The 12,820-nt window shown below is 41.9% G+C and overlaps 1 long non-coding RNA gene across 2 annotated transcripts in view; it reads left to right on the top strand.

Moving 5' to 3' along the window:
• LOC114032000 overlaps positions 1–12,820 on the top strand; it is a 68,797-nt gene that overhangs the window by 29,214 nt on the left and 26,763 nt on the right. For both annotated transcript variants that reach the window (XR_003567797.1, XR_003567798.1), the window contains exons 2-4: positions 6,933–7,139; positions 10,071–10,247; positions 11,371–11,417. This is a non-coding gene — a long non-coding RNA (uncharacterized LOC114032000). The remainder of the gene's footprint in view (positions 1–6,932; positions 7,140–10,070; positions 10,248–11,370; positions 11,418–12,820) is intronic.

The following is a 12,820-nucleotide window of genomic DNA, read 5'->3' as shown; positions in this document are numbered from 1 at the left end:
GACCCAACTGCATATGAGGAAGGTTATGTATGCAGGTTAACTTGGGGAAGGGAGAGGGACAGGAGTCAGGGAGGCCAGTTAGGTTATTGACTAATCTAGGCATGAAGTGATAGCCTGAAGTAGGACCGTGACAAAAAGATGGAAAGGAAGAGCTAGATATGAGAGACGTTACTGCCTGTGGTATCTTGTACAAGTTCTTCTTCCTCTCTGGGCTCCGATTTTCTCTTCTGTCAAATCAGAGGATTGTACTAGATGATCTTTTGCAGCTCTATGATTCTATGATTCTGCCTCCTTTCTCCCCTCCCACTCTTCTTTAAAATTGTAATTTTTTAATATGAATTTAAACACCAAAAGAGAGCATTTCCACAAAGAACACAAAATTATCTTCTCTATGAAACCCCGAATCCTCATTCCACATTCCTTGCTTTAAAAAAAAAACCAAACAACAAAACTTATAATCAATTCTACACAAAACTGGCTTGTTTGTGCTTCCTTCTGTTCTCTTTTGCACATTTTAGAAAGGTTACAATGCTCTCTTTTTTTCTTGGCCTCATTATTGCTCCCCCCACCCCCACCCCCACTTCATTAACCTAGAGTAAAGAAGGAACAAAAAAACCCCTTGTAACAAATCAGCTTAGTCAAGCAAAATAAATCCACACAGTGGCCCTGTCTAATTATGTTTGTCTCCTTCTGCATCTTGTGTCCATCACCCTTGATCAGGAGGTGGGTATCATGCTTCATCATAGGTCTATTGGAGACATCCTTGGTCTTTGCTTTGATCAGAGTTCTTAAGTCTTTCAGGGTCGTTTTTCTTCACAATGTTCCTGTCATTATAAAAATTGTTCTCCTGATTCTCCTCAATTCATAATGAATCAATTACTACCCAGGATTATCTGAAATCATCTTTTTTTTCATTTCTTATGGCACAGTAATATTCCATTACATCCATATACCATACTTTATTCAGCCATTCCCCAATTGTCTAAGAGGCTGCCCATTCTTCTCTTTTCCTCCTCCTCCCCTTTTTAATCTCCCTTCAGGATAAGAATTTTTGTTTTGCTTGTGAATATTCCCTCCCTGGTATTATTTTTGTTGTTGTTGTTGAGTCATTTTCCGCCGTGTTCGACTCTTCGTGACCCATTTGGGGTTTTCTTGGCAAAGATCCTGGAGTGGTTTTGCCATGTCCTTCTCCAGCTCATTTCACAGATGAGGAATGGAGGCAAACAGGGTGAAGTGACTTGCCCAGGGTCACACAACTATAAGTGTCCCAGGCTGGATTTGACTTCAAGTCTTCCTGACTCCAGGGCCTGCCTTCTAGCCATTGCACCAGCTACCCACTTCCTGGTATTATTCTTTCTCTTAATTCACACTCTCCCTGCCCACCCCCTACCCTCTGTATCACCCAGCTTGTTTTCCTGTGGAGTTTGGTGTATTGTACACCAAATATATGTGTGTTCAACTCTCATTTTTCCATTCCAGATAAAAATGAGGTTCATTTGATGCTAGTTCCCCTCACCCCTTTCCTCCATATTTGTATATTCTCATACATCCCAGTTATGAGAAATAGCAAATTTTGCTCCTTCCTTCCCCCTTTCTTCACTTATATATTCTTCCTTTTACCCTCCCTTCTCTTTTCTCCACTTCAGACCCTCAAACAGAACCAACCCAGCCCTAGGACCTCTGTTTTTATTTAACTCCCTCCTTACCCTTTGAAGACATTATGGCTGAGAAGGGACATTTGTTTCTTTCCCCCGTTAGAATGTCAGCATCACACCATGCTCCAACACCTTCCGATTGCTCAAATAACCTTTTGAAGTTTCTCTCGAGTCTTGTGTTTGTATTTCTGAGTTCCTACTTAGCTCTGGTCTTTTCATCCAAAATAACATGAAAGTCTTCTAATCCATTAAGGATCATTTTTTTCCCCGTAAGATTATACTCAGCTTTTCAGAGTAAGTTACTCTTGGTTGTAAGCTTTTATCTTTTCCCTTTTGGAATACTGTATTCCAAAATCTCCATTTTTTAATAGAAGCTGCCAGGTCTTGTGTGAACCTTGATACTTGAACTTCTTCCTTCTGTATACATGAAATGTTTTTTCTTTAACATGGAAGCTCTGGATTTTAGCTCTGACATTTCTGGGACTTTTTCTTCTGTTTTCATTTTTGTTTTAGGATGTAAATGGTAGATTCTATCTTTACGTTGTCTTCTTGGTCTAATATGTCTGGACAGTTTTCATTTATGACCATGTCCAGGCTTCTTTTTTTTTCATGGTTTTCAGGGAGTCCAATGATTTTTTTTTTTTAGGCAATTGGGGTTAAGTGACTTGCACAGGGTCACACAGCTAGTAAGTGTCAAGTGTTTGGTCTGAGGCCAGATTTGAACGCAGGTCCTTCTAACTTCAGGACAGGCGCTCTATCCACTGCGCCACCTAGCTGCCTTGAGTCCAGTGATTCTTAAATTATCTCTCCTTGACCTATTTTTGAGGTCATTTTTAAAATATCAGATTGCTTGCATTTTATTCTATTTTTTTCAATACTGCATCTTGTTCTAATACGTCTTGCTGTCTCATGGAGTCATTGATTTTTGTTTGGTCTCTTCTAGTTTTCAGGGAGTCCATTTCTTGAGTAAGATTTACTTCATTTTCTTCCAAGGTACTTATTTTCCTTCCAATTCTTTCCTCAAGAGATTTTATTTCATTTTCTATCTCTTACTTAATTTCTTCTAGGTATTCATGTAATCCTTGTAGAAAATGTATGTTTTTTTGAATCTCTGCTTATGGTTCTTATATAGTTAAATTTAAAATAATTTTTATACTGGTCAGTATATTTTTACTTATTTATCTCTCCAGTTTTAGTTCGTGAACAGGGGCTTTGTGCCAGGGCTAGGCTTTGCCTTATGCTGTGCTTTTGGGTAGGGTGGTCAGCCCTCCTTCATTTTGCCTTTGTCCCCCTGGGTCCTTGTGCTGACTTATCTAAGCTACACTTCTGACTTCCTCTACCATGCTCCCACTTCAGGTACCTACTCCTCCCACCCCCTTTTCATCTTTCTTTTACGTGTCATCTTCTCCCATTAGAATGTAAACTATTTTCCCAGTGCTTAGCGCAGTGCCTTGCACATGGTAAGCACTTAATAAAAGCTTGTTGTTGTTGTTGATTTCTACCTCTTGGGGTTAACGGTCCCTTGGATCTTTGTGGTTCAGATCATTGGATCTACTGGGCCCTCTCTGGTGTCTTAGGACCGTGTTAGGGACTTCAGAGGTCCTGGGCCTGAGCCATCTGGGTCTGAAAGCTGCTGTATCACACTGGTCAGCATTCTGCTGGTTGTTCTTCACTATTGCTCTGTGGGGCTTTCAAGGTTCCCAACCTGAAGCTTTCTAAATGTCCTGGGGCTTTCTCAGGAGAGCTCTACATTCTTGCTGCCTCTGGACATAGAGCCTTGCAGGCTCCACTCTTCCCTTCCTTGGTTGATCTGGTACTCTCTTGAAGCTCCTGGGTTTCTGGCTGCCGTTTTGCATAGTTCTTGATTGGAGGATGTCATTGTGTTTTCTCACTGGACTTCCTGATCATTTCGTGGTTTGGTGCACACTTTGGGGTTTTCCTGGAGTAGGTATGTAGGAGCTGTGTGACCGGCTTCCCGTTTGGGTAGCCGTTTGGTTTTGTATTTTCTACAGCTATACCAGCCTTGCCAATTCCATGCAAAATAAAGTAATTGCTCCTGCACAAGAGGCCACACTGCCCCAGGACCTTGTAGCAGCTGCCACTTTTTCCCTGCTCAGTACAGTCAGGCAGGGTGTAGTCTCTCCCATGGGCCTTCCCACAGCATCATTCTCCTCCCCACCCACCTCTAATTGGAAAGTTACCAGAGAAGTCACCCAGTCCAGCTTGTACCTAAGATTTAAAGAAGCCCTTCTACAACATTTCAAACGATCTCTGCTTGAAGAACTCTGGTATGCTGGGGGTGGGAATCTACTACCTCCCAAGGCAAGTCATTCTGTTTGTGAGTAACTCTGTTTGTTAGGCAGTTTTTCCTCACGCTGAGATTAAATCTGCTCCACTGTTATTTCTCCTCATTGCATTTGCTGCTCTGGGCCCAAGGGAAGCACATTTAATCCTTCTTTTATATAATAAGCCTTTTTAAGACATGTATTATACCCTACATATTTTGCCCCCCATCCCCAGTCAAACATTCTTGATTCTTTCAAGCAGTCCTTGAATGGCATGCCCATTGAATGTCTAAACACTGTCCTAACATAAACCTTCTTTTTTTATTTTTTATTTTTTAATTTTTTTTTAACGTAAACTTTCTAAAACAAAAATGAAATTTAATTAAGTCCTTGAATGGCTAAAGGTAGAGGTCCTGAGTTCAAGTCCAAATTCTGCTGCTGCTTACTAGCTCTGTGACTTTGGATGAGCCATTTAATCCTTCTGGACTTCTATTTGTTGTCTCCAAAATGAGGGATTTGGACTAAATAACCTCTTAAGATACTTTCCAGCTCGAATTTTATAGTCCTGTGACCATCCTGGTTAACTCCGCCAGGATGCTGTCCTGCTTATCAACATCCTTCCTAAAATATGGAACCGGAACTGGACACAGTTTGCTACCTTCTTCCCTTCACCCTCCCTTGCTGGACAATGCTTTACTTGATGTTGCCAACGGTCTAGGTAGCTTTTGGTAGCAGCCAGGTCTCACTGTCGGCTCATATCCATCTCCGGCCACTAAAGCCTTCAGATAGTTTTCACACAAATCCTTGTCCTTCCATTGTAGCTGCTTGGTCATTAGAGGGGCCATCTTCCCCCTTTACTGGAAGAGGCACCTCCCTAGCTCAGAAGCGATAGGAGCACAGTGTGCCTCATCCAGCTTTGGCCTGAAGAGCAAGGAGGAGTTAGTGAGGACGGGTTGGCTTTACTCTTTGGGGGCTTCAGCTCTTTGGCCCTAGCCTAAGCTTCTCATCACCTTTCTCATGAGTCAGCCATCTTCTGATAGAATGGAAGCTCTTTGAGAGTACACACTATTTCATGCTTTGTATTTGTATCTGTAGCATCTAGCATAGTGTCTGATTGATACACAAAATGTGCTAAATGAATTCTTGTTGATAGATCAGTTAATTGATTGTGTTTTCACCACATCCTTCTTTGGGGATCTCATGGCACTTTGCTAACCATAGCTATATCAGGAGGACAGATAAGCGTGCAGAGAAGGTAAGTAGTTACATCTGAGATCACACAGTGGACCCAGGAACCCCAAAGCAGGAACCCTACTTTCCTACTTCCCCTTCCCCATTTCCTGGGACCTGATACTTCTTTCTGTTTCCCAGAGACTAGTTTCCTATTCCTTTCTCCACGCACCAGAACCTGTCTAGGGATGAGGGGTAGAGAAATACGTTACTCTAAGATATACCAATTGGTTGTCAATGAGACTAAAAATTGAGGGGTTGAGAAACAGCTTGATCTGGGACAGCAAACAGGACCCAGACTAGCAGACGAAAATCAGTTGGTCTAAAGAGATAGGATGAAGTAAGGCATAATGGCATAATAGAAAGAGCATTGGATTTGATCTGTGACTCTGCTGTTTATTAGCTGTGTGACTTCAGCTAAATGGCTTTACCTCTCTGGGCGTCAGTTCAGTTCTGGTAAAATGATGAACTTGGACTGGTTGATCTTTATGAAATGACACTGCCAAAATTAGGGAAGTCAGGAAGAGGTCCCGGGCAGAGGTGGTCCTGCGTATGACGAAGTGTACTGACAGTGGTTTACAATATGTTCAATAAATTGATGATAATAAAAAGTATTGTGTGACTTTAGAACATCTGCTCTGCTTCATTTGAGAAGGTTGATGAAAGAAGGAGAGGAATTGCATTCATTTTAACCTATGGAAAAGCTGATTTAAATCCATTTCCAAGCTGATTCCTCAATGTCAGCCAAGCTGTGTTCTAATGAGCTGTTTCCCATTTGTGGACGTTGAATTGAAAAGTATTTCACATCTTTCTCTACAGGTGCTGGTAGCTTACATAATTGGTATTTAAATGAAAGCCCACAATGTTCCTCCATATCTGAGGGGGGCCATGACTACATTCTCATAGGAAAAGCATCACAGATTTTAAGACCTTGTTGAAATGCTTGGTCAGAATCATGTGTCACTCCATTATTGCTGCTGAGCGCTTAGTAGCTGCTTGCTGAGCAGAGAAGTGCCTCTTGGAAGCTGCCTGCCCATTCAGAGTCCACATGACATGGGGCCTGAGACATTCTACCTCTGACTGACTGGAATAGTCCATTTGCTATTTGCCACAATTTTTATTTTTAAAAAGTGCTAATAACTACAGCTTGCCACAGGCAAGTACATTTCAGAACAGTTTTAAGAACTGAGGAGTGAATGCATTGCCTATAAGTCCTGATGTGTATGCATTCCCATTCAAGGCTTTGCACTATCTGGTCATTCTACCTTTCCTAAAGTTTTCCCTGTCCCTTTTGTCAGAAATGAAATTCCCCTTGGGACATACATAGCACTTTGAACGTCTCTTATGCCCTTATCATGTATGGCTGTGTAGTATAGCTCCGTGGCTCATTCCCCAACTAGACTGTAAACCCCGGGGGGTAGGCATCATGTCTTATTTCAAACTTTGCATCTCCCCCAAAGCTTAACCCAAGGTTTTGTAAATAGTAAGCTCTTAAGAAATTATTTTTGAGAGGAATTAAATTAGGAGGTTTCTGTTTCAGTTTAAAAATCATCCTGCTCCTGTCAGGCTAGAGTGGAGATAGGGTCTTTATCAGCAGAGTAGTACTTAATGCAGGGTAGGTGACAATGTGAATAATGATCTGAAAATGAGATTTGTGGACCATCCACAATGCAGATCATGAAGAGTTGACTAGTAGAGATAAAAAAGTAGTCTATTTTAGGTGCCACTAAATATAAGTCACCTCTGGGTACGTTTTTCACAGAATGGCCCAGGGTTCCAACAGAAAAAGACTGCTGGTTGTTAACAACAGTCAGAAACGATCTTCAGAGTTGGATATCTGCTGCCTATTGAAGGAGCCTGAAGCAAAACCAGGCACCAGCTGAAATCAGCAGTGGAAGTTCAGACCTATTTGCCAAACAGACAGGAGTAGAATACTAAGGAAAAGAAAAGAAAAAAACTCCAAAGCAAGGTACCTGACAATATTCTTTCAATTCCTGTAAGAAAGTTGGAAGGCATTTGGAAAGTGATAGATGGAGCTTTTATTAACCACTTACTATGTGCCAGGTGCTGTGCTAAGTTCTGGGGTGGGGGGGGGAGGAGGGAAAGAAGGGATTGGAATAGCCATTTATTAAGCACCTACAGTGTTCTAGGAACTCTGCTAAGTGCTTTACAAATGTCTTCTCCTTTGATCCTCATAGCAACCCTGCAAGGTAGGTGCTGTTATCTTCATTTTCCAGTTGAGGAAATTGAGGTAAACAGAGGTTAAGTGACTTGTCCAGGATCAAACAGCTAGTAAGTGTCTAGGCCCTGATTTGAACTCAATTCATCCTTACTCCAGGTACAGTGCCTCCATTATACCACCTATAGCTGTCAAAGCTCTGGGCATACAAAAACAATACAGTATTTAGCTTGCATTTTAGTAGAGGAAGACAGCACATAAAGTGGAATTGTAAAGGGTAGGGAAGAAGAATAGAGGGTCTCAGGATGCTGTCTTACCCTGCTAGTGTGGAGGTAGAACGGACCGGAGCAAGCCAGAAGTAGAGAGGTCAGGGCTTCTCATGATATGGGGGTGAAGGGTAGGGGCTCACCACTCAGCAAGTTGTCCTCAGAGTAGAGTCAAAAAGATGTTGAACCTGATTTAGGCTCCATTGAAGGGTTTTGAACAGAGTGATATGACCATATTTATGTATGTAATATGTCTGCTACCCATGTAAGATATGTATGTCCAAATGGTCTAAATGTGGCTTGCGAGAAGCATTTGTAGATATCACAGTTTTGGAATCTTGCCCACCCCTCCTTAAGGGAGACTATGATTCCTGCCTTGAGGGGAATAGGAGAAGGGCCACATGATTAGGTATTTCTTCCTTTAGTCCCTTAGGAGGGTATTGGACTAAAATTATATCTATCTGCACTCTAATTGTTGCTGATCTAAGGGTATGATTTGCTTCAAAACAAAATCTACTTCTCTGGTTACTAGCCCTTAGCTTACACTCACCAGTTTAACTCCTTCCAACCACTTATCCAAGCGAAATAGCAAATGGAAATTCCAGAAGTTACACAAAATATACCAAAAAATACACAAGTGAATAAGCTCTCCTGCTAGGAGCAAGTTATCTCCACCCAAACCAAAAGAGAAGCCCTTAATCTCACCCAAGGGGAAAAGCTCTCTGAAGTCTCCAGGGAGACAATCTGGAAATCAGGGACATGTTGAGGAGCCAGTTTTCCCTCCATTTCTGGAGTAGGTCCCAGAGAGAGTCTGATACCATGTGTCCTCTTGAAGAAAAAAATGTTTCCCCTCTCTCAAGCTCTCCACCAGTTCTTCCCTCATGTAGGCTTATAGCCTTGTGTCATCATTTTCTCCACCAATCTGGATTTATCCCTAGGGAATCACCTGAAAATGCACCAGACTTTGGGTGTAAGCCTGTTACATATAATCACGGGTATGCTGGTAATCGTTTAACAACTGGCTCTCCAAAACAATCAAAGTGTACTCATGACACATGTATAAGTTTAATCTGTGTCATTAACATTTGCTCTATTGCTTGGGAATCAACAGACAATCAACAGGACGATAATTCAAGCCGTGATTTGCAGCATTTGTGAGGTGTAAATGCTCATACTGAAAATTTAACAATTGACTCCTGCAAGCAGATTTGAGCTGGCTCTAGCACACCCCTGAGATGCAATACAATTGAATTCAAATAGCACTGAAGCAGCTAGTTGAGACATCCAGGTGGAGCTGTCCTTTCGGTCCCTTGGAGATACTGCTGGTCTGGAGATGTGAGAGAGTTCAGGGCTCAATGTACAGATTTGAGAATGCCTGCTTGGAGGTCATAACTGAGCATGAATAAAACCCAAGAAAGACGTGAGTCATCTCATATCTTTGTTTTAGGTCCTGAAGGATCTGCTTCTGGGAGGTGATGGTGTCCATTCTTGGCCAGGAGTGAGGATCAAATAGTTGAACAGGGTTTGGAGAGTTGGGAGAGAGTGGTCTTGGAGTAGAGGGCAGTTGTACTGCTTTCCAGCATTACTCAAGTTGAACTGTCCCAATATGACTTCATGATTTTTCCAGAAGTGTTGTGAATTTCCAGAAACCAAAGATGTTCAAACATAGATATAAATATACACATGCCAGTACATTTGTTGATTTCATCAATTTGGAAGCTCCCTCCACCAACCTAGATTAGTAACTTGTCTAGAACTTAGTATACAAGTCTTGGGGAGTTTCCTGAGGCTGAGGGGTAAAGTGACAATTCCCAGAATCCCTTGGCTAGTGTGAGACAGAGGGAAGATTTGAACCCAGGTCTTCCTGACTTCAAATCCAACACTCTGGCCCCTATGCCATGCCACCGCTGCATAAACATGGTAATACTTTTCAAATAAAAAGAATATTGATCTCAGCATCATTCACCAATTTGGTTTATTCATTCTACTTCTTTTAGTGCAAATGCCTTGGAGCTTACTGCCCTGAGCCCAAGACTCAGAAGTCCCCAGTGTTACCTCCTGGTCAGAGCGTGGCACTAAGGAGCCCTTAGTCATTTAGTCAACAAGCTTTTATTAAGCAGTAGGTACTGTGCTAAGCACTGGGGATACAAAGAAAGGTGAAATATGCCAGATTCTTGCCCTTGGGGAGCTCATGTTCTAATGGGGGAAGACCACCTGTGTATTTAGCAAATATCCTGAATAGTTGGTAGGTAAAGCCAGGAAGGAAAGCCTTATATAGGCAGGGGAGGTCAGTGCGGGTTGATGACCTGGGAAAGAACTGAGGGATAGAAGAAAGGGAGGACATGGTGAGGATGAAGAACAGGGTTAGGGGTTGGAAGGTAAGAGCAAAGTTGGACCTTCACCAGCTCGATCACTACATAGACTAAAGTTGTTTCTCTCTCTTCCATGGTCACAGACCGTGCTCTTAACTTCATCCTTTGAGCTCCCAGGGGAGAGAGGGCAAAAGAAGATGGCTGCAGGGATCAGTACATATTGTTTCCCCAACTAAAAAAACAACTCCACATACATCCTGCTTGGTCAGTTCGGTGGCTCAGTCTGGAGAGACATCTTTATCTGTCAAAGACAGCACATGGTAAGTGAGAGCCATGGTTCCTGTACCTTCTCACGTGGCATTGTCATCTAGTCCAAATGGGACTTTACCCTGAGACCTTGGCCTCCTGAATATGCCTGGCCCTCGCCATTGGCCTCGTCATTTCTTGTTGGGTAAGCTGGTCCTCCTCAAATGCCTTTGATTCCAGTTGGTTCTGAGTATAGCTGTTTACTTGGTATTTCTCATTCATTATGTTCCACTTGTTTTTTTATTGGGTCAGAACGTTAGAGTTACAGGGTCATAGGATCACAGATTGTAAAATTTAGAGTTGGAAGATCCCTTCTAACTAGTCTAGTCCAGCTCTCACTTCAATTCAATTCAAATAAACAAGCATTTATTAAATTCCTACTATGTGCAAGGCATTAAAGATACAAACATAAAACCAAACTTGAACCCCTGCCCTCAAGGAACTTATATTCTATATTTATAAAAGAAGAAATTGAAATGCAAAGTCCTGCAGGAACTTACCCAAGGTCACGTGAAGGTCGTAAGTGGCATAGCTTGAATTCAAACCCTGATCCTCTGATTCTAACCCCAGCACTACAATGACTGCTATGCTACCTCAGTTGGCAGACTGTCTACTAGCTCATCTTGTGCAAAACCTTTATTTTACAGTTGAGGAAATGGAGGCTCAGGGAGATGAATTAACTTCCTTGTGGACACAGAGCTAGTTATTAAAAGAGTCAGGGCTGAAACCCCGGTGTTCTGATTGTAACCTTATGGCTCCTTTCTGCTATTTCATTGATACCACTTTGACACATGAAATACTAGCACGGCTTTGAAATCAGTTCCCCAAAATGCTGGACCTAGTACCGGTGATGACTGAATTTTAGTAATTTTTTTATCTTGAATAGCCATAGCAGAACTTCATAAAGAGAGGCCTGGAGGCATCTGCGTACACAGTATCCATTAGACCAAAACCAAATGTGGAGACCATGTGAACCACTGATGAGTTCACTGATATTTAATGAGGTTACTCTTACTTCTGGCCTCTACATAGTTCATCACCTTTTTTTTCCAGCCACTACGTAGCTCCTGCTTCTTGGTATCTCAGAAATGACTTGATTTGTCTTTCTCTTTTTGTTGTCTGTTCATTGCTTTGAAGGCAACCCCATTATACTCCATATTTTGGACTCACTGGAATCCAGGAAGGTGAGGGATTGAGAGGCAGTGTGGTACAATGGAGAGCATATCGGACTGGCAGTCAGGAGGGACCTAGGTTCAGATCCTGCCTCATATACTATGGTGACCATGAGTAAGTCACTTTGAGACCCAGTTTCCTCATCTATAAAATGAGAATGATACTACCAATAATACCAATCTCACAAGGTAGGTAAGAGCTTCTGTTGAGACAACATCGGTAAATTTCTTTGCTAACCTTGAAGTGCTATGTAAGTATCAGCTGTTATTGTTATTATTGTTATGGGTCTGAAAACCTTGGTCATATAAGGACCAGGTGAAGGAACTGGAAGTATTTAACCTAGAGAAGACTTTGGAGTCATGACAGTCTTCAAATATTTGTATTCAAATAATTTTGAAACAAGACACTCCATCTCTCAGCTCCAGTCATTTTCTTTGGTTGTTCTTGTGCTCGGACTCCTCATCTCCATCTGCTGGCTTCCTTGGCTCACTTCAAGTCCCAGTAAAAATCCCATCTTCTATAGGGAGCCTCTCCTAACTCCTCTTAATTCTAGTGCCTTCCCTCTCTTAATTATTTCCTATTTATCCCCTATATACCTTGTTTGTACGTATTTCTTTGTTTGTCTCCTCCATTAGACTGTGAGCTCTTTGAGGACAGGAACTGTCTTTTGCTTCTTTTTAAAAAAAGCCCACTGCTTAGCTCAGTGGTGGGCACTTAGCTTAGCTTAAATGTTTATTGATTGACTGACTATTTGAAGGAGAAGAGGAGCTAAATTTATTCTGTTTATCCCCAGAGGGCAGAAATAGGACCAATGGGGAAGCAGATTTTGGCTAAATTTAAAGGAAGAGCTTCCTAATAATTAGAGCTATCTGGCAACAGGTTGAGCTGCCTTATAAGGTAATGAGATCCCTGTCATTGATAGTGTTCAAGTAGAAGCTGGTTTGGGATGTTGTAGAAGATATTGATGCTTCTGAAGAGGTGGTAGAGTTAAACTGCAGGACTTCTGAAAGTCCTTTCTGATCCTCAGAATCTATGTTTCTGGGATTTTGTGAATCATTATTGGCCTGATTTCTTAGCCAAATGAAAGAAAATAGACATGAATAAGTTGATTCAATTCAACAAGGACCTATTAACTAACTACTGTGTGCTAGTCATTGGGGATTCCAAGATAAAAATGAAACAGCTCCTGCCCTCAAGGAACTCTACTGAGTGATGTAACATTTAAAGAGATATGCAAATCCAAGGTCATTTAAGGAAGGAGAGAGAACTAGAAACTGGCAGGGTCAGGAAAGGCCTCTTAAGGAAGAGCTAAACCTTGAAACCTATGAAAATAGGCCTATGATCCAAGAGACATGCTGTGGAGGGCTCGAAACACCAGGCTGAAGCTTGGTTTTGTCTAGGGAAACCACTGAAG

The sequence above is a fragment of the Vombatus ursinus genome, unplaced genomic scaffold, assembly GCF_900497805.2.
Source record: "Vombatus ursinus unplaced genomic scaffold, bare-nosed wombat genome assembly UNPS02015358.1, whole genome shotgun sequence".
Lineage (NCBI taxonomy): Eukaryota > Metazoa > Chordata > Mammalia > Diprotodontia > Vombatidae > Vombatus > Vombatus ursinus.
This window is presented reverse-complemented; position numbering and strand designations above follow the sequence as displayed.